Source organism: Chenopodium quinoa, unplaced genomic scaffold, assembly GCF_001683475.1.
Source record: "Chenopodium quinoa cultivar QQ74 unplaced genomic scaffold, ASM168347v1, whole genome shotgun sequence".
NCBI classification, from domain to species: Eukaryota; Viridiplantae; Streptophyta; class Magnoliopsida; order Caryophyllales; family Amaranthaceae; genus Chenopodium; species Chenopodium quinoa.
The window spans coordinates 2,106,467-2,116,573 of record NW_018742738.1 but is presented as its reverse complement, the minus strand read 5'-3'; the positions used below and the strand labels follow the sequence as shown (position 1 = coordinate 2,116,573).

Genomic DNA, 10,107 nt, shown 5'->3' with positions numbered 1-10,107 from the left:
AATAAATTTTCTATTAAGTTAGAAATACACCTAAGACTTACAAGCATACTATTTACTATTAGATAGTAAAGGAATAATGCGTTGTAAGATAGCTACGACAATTTTAAATTCCGAATAATGGTTAGAGGCCATGAAAATCCGAAACAGACCCCACGTTTGAAAATCATGTTTGAAACTTCATTAATTTGCATAAAGGGTAAATGACCCATCGATTGCAAATAAGTTTTCAGGGAGAAAACTATCAAATGTGGAAATGTATATGAATACATAGCTAGATTGGATGTAAAGGATACAATTAAATTCATGGAGTTGATTTTAATAAAAAAAAACCTATTCACCAATCAGAATGCTTAAGAAATTTTGTGATTGCTCTAGCAAAATTGCACATATGAAATATAGCAAAATAGATACCAAAACTGCCTTCCCAAAATAGGATTTTGGAAGTGACTACGGAATAGTCTAAGGGTTTTGAAAATCTAAATGCCAGATTTGAAAGCAAGCTCAAGGAATCTGTCATGGGATTAAAGGAAGCATTGCATATGGGAATTGGAATGTGTTTTCTCATAAAGTTTATACGAGGATTGGCTTATGGAGAAATATAGAAATTCTCATGAATAAGAATTAGTGGGAGCAAAAGTAAAGGTCCAAAGAGAAGTTTACGAAATCTATTGTGAAACAACTATCAAATGCTAAATGTTTAGATTTGAAAGTATTTTGACAATGGACCAAGCTAAAGGCGATATTTAGTATACATATTGGGAATTAAGTTCTATGGTATAAACTTAATTAAATGTTTAAACGAGTAAAGGAATTTACCATATTAAACATGAAGGACTTTGAAAGGCTTTTGACCCATACGTATAAAACTAAGTAAACGTTTGAACTAAGTATAAGCTAGGCTTAATACTAAGTCAAACAAGAAAGACTCTAATAAGAGATTTCAACCATATCACATAGCGAACAATTTAGCAAAGACTCGGTGAAACTGAATGAGCTAAAATGTCAAATTGATGGGATAAAGATTTAAAATCATTCTACAATTAAATCCATCATGTAAAGCTATGATATGGTATCGTCTCACGACTTACTTGATCAGTGCATGTGAAGTATGTATATAGTACCAATCAACTTGAATCTAAGTATCAGATTATAGTCAAGAACATCCAAAACACTTGGATGAGTTAGAGGATGAGTTCTTGAAGCATGGAAACAAATATAATTTTAGCATTGATGATGCAAGCACAAGCCTTAAATAAGGATGAAACCCTTAATAACGAAGCCCTTTGTAAGCACGAGGTAAGAAGCGTCGTGGCTTGAGAAATGGTAACATGGATATGCATCCATATATAATGTGCGGAAATTTAAGTTAAATTTCCATGATCACAAGTGATTAGGGTATTCCAAATCATTGTGAGCCGTTGGGAGTGAAACCCAAGCAAGGCATCATCAAGAAGTCTACTAAAGTATATGCTGAGAATATTTTAGCCTTAAAAGATAATAGTAAAGAAGATGTTAAATGGAAAGTTTGTTGTTGAACGTTGATGATTGTAGGTTGTCAAGCTGAAGGTCGCAAATCATGTAAATGAGTGGGAGCCATTGCTTCGACAATAAATCCTAATCACATGTCATTCATTAACACTCTCAAAATTTTATCATCTTATTATGGAAATGGTCGATAATGAAGATGTTAAGATTTGCAAAGTAATTATAACTAAACCTATGCAATAGTGAACGACAACATTCACAAATTGCGTGAAAGAAATCAATCATATTAGCTATGGGTGTGATTTCTATAAATGTTTTATGAAGAGTACTGCTCTTAAAACATTTGAGAAAACCATTTATCATAAGATGAAACATTGTGAAGTTTCATAGTGGAATAAAATTTTTCTAAATATTCCACAAAACTATTTGATTGTGGTTTAAAATTAAATAATGAGTCCATTCTATTTTAAAGAATATTCAAAATAGGGTATCAAGACAATATCTTGGATAAAGAAACACCTATCAAGTGAACATTGAATATTTTAATCGAAAATTATCCCTATTCAAGGTCATTTTTTTTGTGGACAACTAGTGACTGTTAGAGATTAATGTGTAGTATGATTTATAGCACCGTTTCTTGTGCTATGAGGACATAAATCATTTGGACATGTATTGGTTTAGAACCATACTGGATCGACCTATGAGAATACTTTAAGAGATTCAAAATCGTCATAAGTATATTTTTCATTATTGCTATCGGAACTCTTTTCCTTGACCATGAGTATTGTGAGGTCTCTTATTTGAGTACTAGTACTTTTTTTGATGTCGGTCAAACGTCTACCGTAATTGAGGATTATAACGACGACTATCAAGCGGCTAGGTCCTCTTAGTTTGAGAAGCTACATTACAAGACTGGAAATTTCCCCCTACTAACAATAGGGAACATGTCTTGTTGTTTACAAGGCCTCTCGAACAACGAGACTGTGAAAATGCATGGCCGTGTTCAGATGGATTTTAGAAATCATCTGCTTATTGACAGTCAAACTCGGATTTCGAGAAACACTTCTGGACGTAATAGGGATGATGAATAATCTTACCCTATAGTTCATGAAGAGACATGAAGAGACATAGGAAAGGGGTTGTACACTAAATGCGCACTTGTCAAGAAGAACAAGTGCGAGATTGAAAGGAATGGTATCCTTCGAACAAGTGTACTACTCCGTTAGTGGATTCAAAATTATTAGAAAGCTAATATATTCAGTAAGGTCAGGTGATCGGAATGCCTAGGTGGAGGCCGCTTCCGATAAGTAATATTAATGCATAATTAATATTACAGCTTCGAGTCACACCTAAGCAACTAACGAACCGAAGCGACGAATTAATCCGGAAGGAATTAATAAGTCAACCGAGTAATTAATATTTAGACGTCGGGAATTCGAGCTTAGAGCATCAAAACCGGACGTCGGAAGTCGAGTAAAAAAATAGTAAAAGACGAGACGTGAAAATAATAATAAATCAACAAAGACCAAAATACCCCTAGCATCGGAACACCGAGAACTAAGGGCTATAGCTAAGCTAGCAGCCCGCATCAAGTGCAGGGCTTGCTAGGAAAGTGCAGCTAGCTGCCCGCACCTATAGCGTGGCGTGCTAGCATGTTGCAACTAGCAGCCCACACTAGGTGCGCGGCATGCTAGCAGCATCTATCGCCAGCAGCAGCCCGTACACAAGTGCATGGGGTCCGGTCGAGAGAGTGCAAGCAGAAGCCCGCATTTTGTGTTGTGGGGATGGCTGGGTTGAGAGAAGGGCAGCCACATATGGGAAGCCCACTTGGGTGCCTTGGTGCCCAAGTTGGAGTTGTCAAGTGGATCAAGGTGAGGGAGAGAGTGGGGAGCAAGTTTGGTCCCCCCTCCTCCAAATGGTCCTCACCTAACCTCTCACATGAGTTTGCCACTTATTGATTTATTACTAGTTTGATTATTAATTTAATTTTAGCTTTAAAATAAAATGGGAAAATCAAATTCTCCCACATTGATGGGAGAGCTTTTCACATTCATGCATTTCCCTATAAATATCCAAGTTGGGGTATTGGGAAAAGCACTTAGTAAGAGTTGAAAAAGGCACCACCATTGTGAAATCCTTTGAACTCATTAATTACTCGGGTTTTGGTCGGGCTTTGCTAACCCCAAGACATTGGACCGTTTTCGGTGGTCGAGTTGTGGGTGGACTATCGTTGGAGGTCGTCGTAATTTTGAGGCTTGCTTTCAAAGTAAGAGCCTCTTCCGGTTGGGCGAAGCACGCTCCAAAGGTAATTGTTTTATCTTAATCTTGTGATTAATTGAATTATGTTTATGGTTTTATTTATTGCGAGTGCGTTCTATCATTTGGGTTTGTTTCGCGGTGAGTCGGACTCACCAATACCCAACACTTTGTACTTGCTAAAATATATAAGACTTACTCAATAAATTGTTGTACTTCGTCATAATTATTCAACACATAAAAGTGAACTTCTTCCCATTCCTTTGTAGTAAGTAAACGTGGACATTCCTTTCGAAATGCTCTACCTCTTGTCTCAATTATAGGTAGGATATCAACTGAAAAAATTTCACGATCGTCATAAATTCTATCTGGTTTGTTAAATCTTGTCACTATATCCTCCATATATATTGAACAAAATGTCAAGTATTCCTCCAAAAGATAACCTTCTGCCATTGATCCTTCCGAGTGACCTTTATTGCGTACATTGTCTTTTAATTTTCCAAGATACCTATAAAAAAATAGTAAAACTTACATATTTGATAATAATAATAATAATAATAATAATAATAATAATAATAATGACAATAATAATTATTATAAATATTATTATTATTATAAAAACAAGTGGAATGAAATTTATGTACCTTTCGATGGGGTACATCCAACAATAATGAACTTGTCCCGCAATCAAAGCTTCACTTGCAAGATGAAAGGTAAGTGTAGCATGATTACAAAAAAGGAAGGTGGAAATATTCTTTCTAGCGCACATAGGGTTACACCAATTTGTTTTTCGAGTTTCTCTAACTCGACAATCTTCAAAGCCTTAGAACATAACTCTTTGAAAAAGGTGATCAACTGAATAAGTGGAGCAGACAATGATTTAGGCCAACCACGTATAGCAAGAGGCAATATATGCTCTATAATAACATGATGATCATGGATTTTTAATCTAGAGAGTTTACGTTCTTTGAGGAGGGAATTTTTTGAAATATTTGAAGCATACCCATTTAGAAACTTCACACTAGTCAAAAAATTACACAAATCTCTCTTTTGCTCCAAAGATAACGTATGAGGAGCTGGAGGTAGCTCTTTTGATTTATCAGAACGTGTTATAGGGTGCAATGACTTTCTTATTTTCATTTCCTGTCGATCAAGACGTGCATTCAAATTATCCTTACTTTTTCCTTCAGTATCTAGTAGAGTCCCAAGTAAAGTTTCACACACATTTTTTTCTATATGCATCACATCCAAATTACGGCGTATCAAAAGAATACTCCAATATGGCAATTCAAAGAAAATGCTCTTCTTTCGCCATAATTTTGTTTGTTTTTTCTTTTTCTTATCACGCCTTCTCTTTTTCTTACAACACTCAACTTATTCGGCATCAATTTGTTGTAGTAATTCCTCACCGGATAATGGTTTGGGTGCAGGTCTTAACTCTTGTTTCCCATCAATGGCTCTTCCATCATACCTCCATTTATGATCTAAAGGTAAAAATCTACGATGACACATATAACAGTGTTTATTTCCATTTGGTAACCACTCAGAACAAGTATCACTATTACAAGAGGGACAACCAACAGCTCCTCCAGTTCTCCAACCAGATAAATCACCATAGGCTAGATAATCACTTATAGTCCATAACAAAGATGCATGCATAAATCTCTTTCTTTGAAGCATCATATGTTTCAACACCAACTTCCCAATGTAATTTTAGCTCCTTTATTAAAGGTTGCAAGTAAACATCAATTTTATCTTTTGGCCCCTTAGGACCTGGTATAAGCATTGAAAGAATGAAAGAATGTTGTTTCATACAAAGCCACGACGGTAAATTATATGGTATAAGAACTACGGGCCATTACTATGAGGAATATGACCATTTCTAATGCGGCTAAACCCATCACTTTCTAACCCAAGGCGAACATTACGAGGTTTTGAAGAAAATGAAGGATATTTTTCATCAAAAAATTTCCATGCTTTAGAGTCTGTTGGATGTCTCATTATACCATCATCATCATTGACACACTTATCACTATGCTATCTCATACTTGCTGCAGTTTTGGATGACATCTTTGAAGTAGGGAAATTAAAGGAAAATAACGCATTGTCTTGCTAGGAGTCCTTCAAGGCTTACATTGTGAGGTGGAAGATCCATTATTACGTTCATCAATTTTCCATCTAGAAGCATGGCACTTAACACACTCGTCTGCATTCGCATGATCTTTCTAAAATAGAATACAATTATTGGGACATGCATCAATTTTTATGGACTCAAGAGATAGGCTCTTTATTATCTTTTGAGCATCATAAAAAGATTTTGGCAGAGTGTTACCTTATGGCAATGCTTCTTTAACTAGATCAAGAATCATAGACAAGCTTTTGTCACTTATTCCACCTAAGAATTTTATGTGGAATAACTTAAGCAACAAAGATAGTTTCGAGAATTGCTTACAGCCAGGATACAACTCTAACTCAAGATCACCCATCAATTTGTAAAAGTTTTTTGTTGCTTGTGGAGGATCTTTGCATTCACTCACACCAACTATCTCGTCTCCAAGAACATTGTCAAATGGAACTCCAAAGGCATCATGTAGCATATCAGACATGACATCATGCTCATTCAATGGGTATTCATTTGACTCATCAATTATAACATTATCATGAATTGTTGAATCGTTAACCCTTTCTCTTAGAACATATTTCCTCTGTTCTATTAATATTGCAACAATGGACTTTTTGCACTATTTATTACTCTTGTTTGACCATATAATATGAGTTATACGTTAAGCAAAATATAGTCAAGTGGGATCTTGTTGGATTCGTCTCATATAATACTTTCACAATATCAACTTTATATAAATTTTACTCTTACACAATTATAGATATTTAGCATATAAAATGTGTTTTGGGATGCGTAATTTCCTCCTTGTTGCAATATTAACAGAACGGAGGAAATATATTTCTTTATTTCTATTTGAGTATTGGACATCAATTATATGTTCCTTTTCAAATTCTAAAGGGCATAAGTAAAAGAAATGTTGACAATCGATCTTACCAAGATGTTGGACACGCTGCTGGAACAAAGAGTTTTGCTCAAAAAGTGGAAGATATGGTAAACTCTTCCTTTTTTATCTATTTTTTAATACAAAATAAAAATTAATTTGATTATATGACTATTTATAATATCAATTTCAGTGTGACAAAGTAATGCCGAGCATGTTGGATTTATATGAGGAAACTCATTTAAAAAGTGATAAAGCACCTATCATTGATGTGGCAAAAAAACCATGGTATCTTTTTTTTTTTTTTTTTTTTTTTTTTTTGTATGGGTACTTCTATATTGTTAAAGATAGGACAATTCTGAAAATAAAATGTGGATATAGCATATATGTGCTGTGATTGAAATGATGCTAGAGTTGTTTTATGTTTATTATGTGACAAAGCAGGTTGAAACAAATTATTAAAGTTGGTTTTCAATCATTTTATGAAGGAAATACTGCAAAAAAATCTGTAGAAATAGAAATACATTTAATTTGTTTTAAGTTCAAAAGAATGTGACCTTTTTCTCCATCTTGGATCAATCTTATGTATATGTAATTGATTTTATTTGTGAATATTAGTGTTTGTAAGTAGTTTTTCATTGTTTGTATAATCTTACATATAATTTTTTTATGTAGTAAAAAATTAAAGAGCTCCTTGTGTAACAAAAGGCGGGAGAAATAGATATGACCGATGAAGAAATCTATGCAAAAGTTAAACCCGTTGGTAAACGTGGTCGTTATCGTGGCAAGGGAGTTAGTCCTTCTATTACATCATTATATGGGACATTTAGTGAAGGTGAATAGTTACGCAAAGAAGCCGACAAGGCAAATAATGAGGCAATGGAGGCTAAATAAGAGGTAAAGGAAATAAATGTGAAAAATTAAGGCTTGACTAAAAAGATGAGAGGGCTTCAGAAGGAAATGGAGGTTATGAAAGGCTCCATGGGAAATATTTTTAACCATCTAGGCTGTCTAAAACAAATATGGATGAGGTATACTTCATTTTTTAATATTTTTTTACATGTTCATTGTTTAATATTGTTATATGATAATATAATTAAATTTGATTTTTTATTGCATATTAATTATGAAATTATAGGTTAATGATGATGTGGATGAAGATGAAGATGAGGATGAGGATGATGATGATGATGAGGATGGAGAGGATGATGAAATGGAAGAATATGGAGAGGAGTAGTACTATTTTTTATATTCATTGTAAGTTTTAGTATTATTCTGTTTGTGCTCTTGGGAGCTTATAAATCATAATCAGTGGTGGTTGTCTTTGATTGCTCATTGGTATGATTTCTATGCTATATATATAGTCCTAACATTACCTAAATTGTCTAGAGTTTGAGCTTCCAATTTTAATATATATGTAATGCCTCTTGCGTCTAGATGATCAGTTTACTCATTAATCAAAATTCAGCATGGCTACTCTTTTTATTACTTATTTAAGAAATTGGAATTTACCTGTGGAATTACTTCTAAAATACTAGTTGTTTATGAGAACCTTATTCTCATAAAATTGGTTATCGGTGGAGATTAATTAGTGATGCTATCTTTGAATTTGGCCATCAAGAAACAGTTTGCTAATGAAATCAAAATTTGTGTATAAAAGTTGATTTTTATTTTATTTTTTATTTATTAAATGTACTCAATTGTGTTTGTACAGTTGTGTGTGACCAAATATCATGATCAAGGTAGTGTTATGTTATGCTCTTTATGATTATGATAGATTCCTACTTATTTCATTTCAGGTTGTGTTAAATGTTGCATATACTTATTCCTTGAAATGTTGTTGCCTTTGTAGAGTGAAGCTATTGTTGTCTGGTGAAGCTATTGCTGCCCCCTATGAAGATAAATGATGTGATGTAGTTGCTGCTTTGGTCGCTCCAAAATCATCAATTTACAATTTTTTTTTACCACAGTCCCTTCGTGAAAGTTATAGATCTGGAAAAGTTACCAAATCTAGACTAAAAAATTTCTCAATTAGGATATGTATGCTAAGGGTTATGCCTTATGCTAAGAGGATGATCAAATTATGTAATGACTATTAATTTATTAATAATATCATTTTTTATTTATTTGTTGAAATCAGCTATGTTCATCATGATATTTTTTTTATTTACGGCCTCACGTGACCTTAGAAAAGTGGGATGAAGACCGTAACCTTAGTAACTCAGTGCTCTATACGGGGGAAACGAAAGCAGAATTCGTTATGAGAATGATCGACTCTGTTATGTTAGAAGGTGCAAAATTTTTCATGATTTTTTTCTTTATTTTTGTATTAATTGCCCTTTACTACCTTTTTCGCTTTTTTTTCCAACCAACACGAGATTTGATGGCCCAGCCACCTATCTTCTTTATTCTTCTCACAGCCATGGGGCTGGGTTGGCTGGTTTGGGAAATCAAACAAACCAAGTTTATGGTGCGCTTTCTTCGAACGGGTTTCAAGCAGTGCCCTCAGACTCATTCTTTATTGGAAAGAATTATTTGGTACAGAACTGTTTTAGTTGTTACATGGAGGCTGCATCGTCTAGTGCGGCTTCATGATAAAGGTATGTTATAATTATAAGTGAATCCTTAAAATTATTTTGCCTATAAATTTACAACGAAGGTAATATCATAATTTTTTTTTTCTATACATTTAGAATAAATACATTACCGGCATATATCATGTATTGTGCCTCTAAAACCTTTCATATCTAATTTTCGATATGATCTAAATATAATCAGCATTAATATATAAAATTGCATCTTATATTTTGTGACAAAATTACATGATTGTCTCTAAATTATGTGTGTGATATTTGGAAGCAAATAGTTAATGTCTCTAATTATATTTTGAGTCAAAATTATATGGTTGCCCCTAAATAAATATGGTATTTAGAAGCAAATTTTAATAATGCCTCTAATTATGTTTTGGGGCAAGATAATATAGTTGTCTCTAAACATATGGGCCTTTAGAATCAATACATAGTATTACCTCTAAACGAGGCTTTAGAGGCAACCATGAATTAGCGACAGAATTATTAGAGGCACTTGAATAATTATCTCGAAAAGATATTAGAGGCTACATCGTTATTATTAGAGGCATTTTTTACTTTCTTCTATATATAATTTTTATGTAGTGCTAGTTACGCACGACAGGCTCGCGCAACCTCTAATGTTGCGCGCGCCACCTGATGACGAACTGCAAACCCGTAATTTTTGCGCTCAATTGAAGTTACGACTTTTACTTGCGATAAAAAGTGTGTGTTTCTCGAAAATAACATATACACGGAAAATAAAAATTAAACTTTGATTTAAGCTTTGTCTAAAC

General features: G+C 33.7%; 1 long non-coding RNA gene across 1 annotated transcript; it reads left to right on the top strand.

Annotated features, from left to right (window-relative positions):
- The first annotated feature begins 7,498 nt into the window (after positions 1 to 7,498).
- On the top strand, positions 7,499 to 9,343 carry LOC110724007. Its single transcript, XR_002511803.1, has 3 exons — positions 7,499 to 7,774; positions 7,882 to 8,000; positions 8,596 to 9,343. It is a non-coding gene; the product is annotated as an uncharacterized LOC110724007 (long non-coding RNA).
- The last annotated feature ends 764 nt before the right edge of the window (positions 9,344 to 10,107 follow it).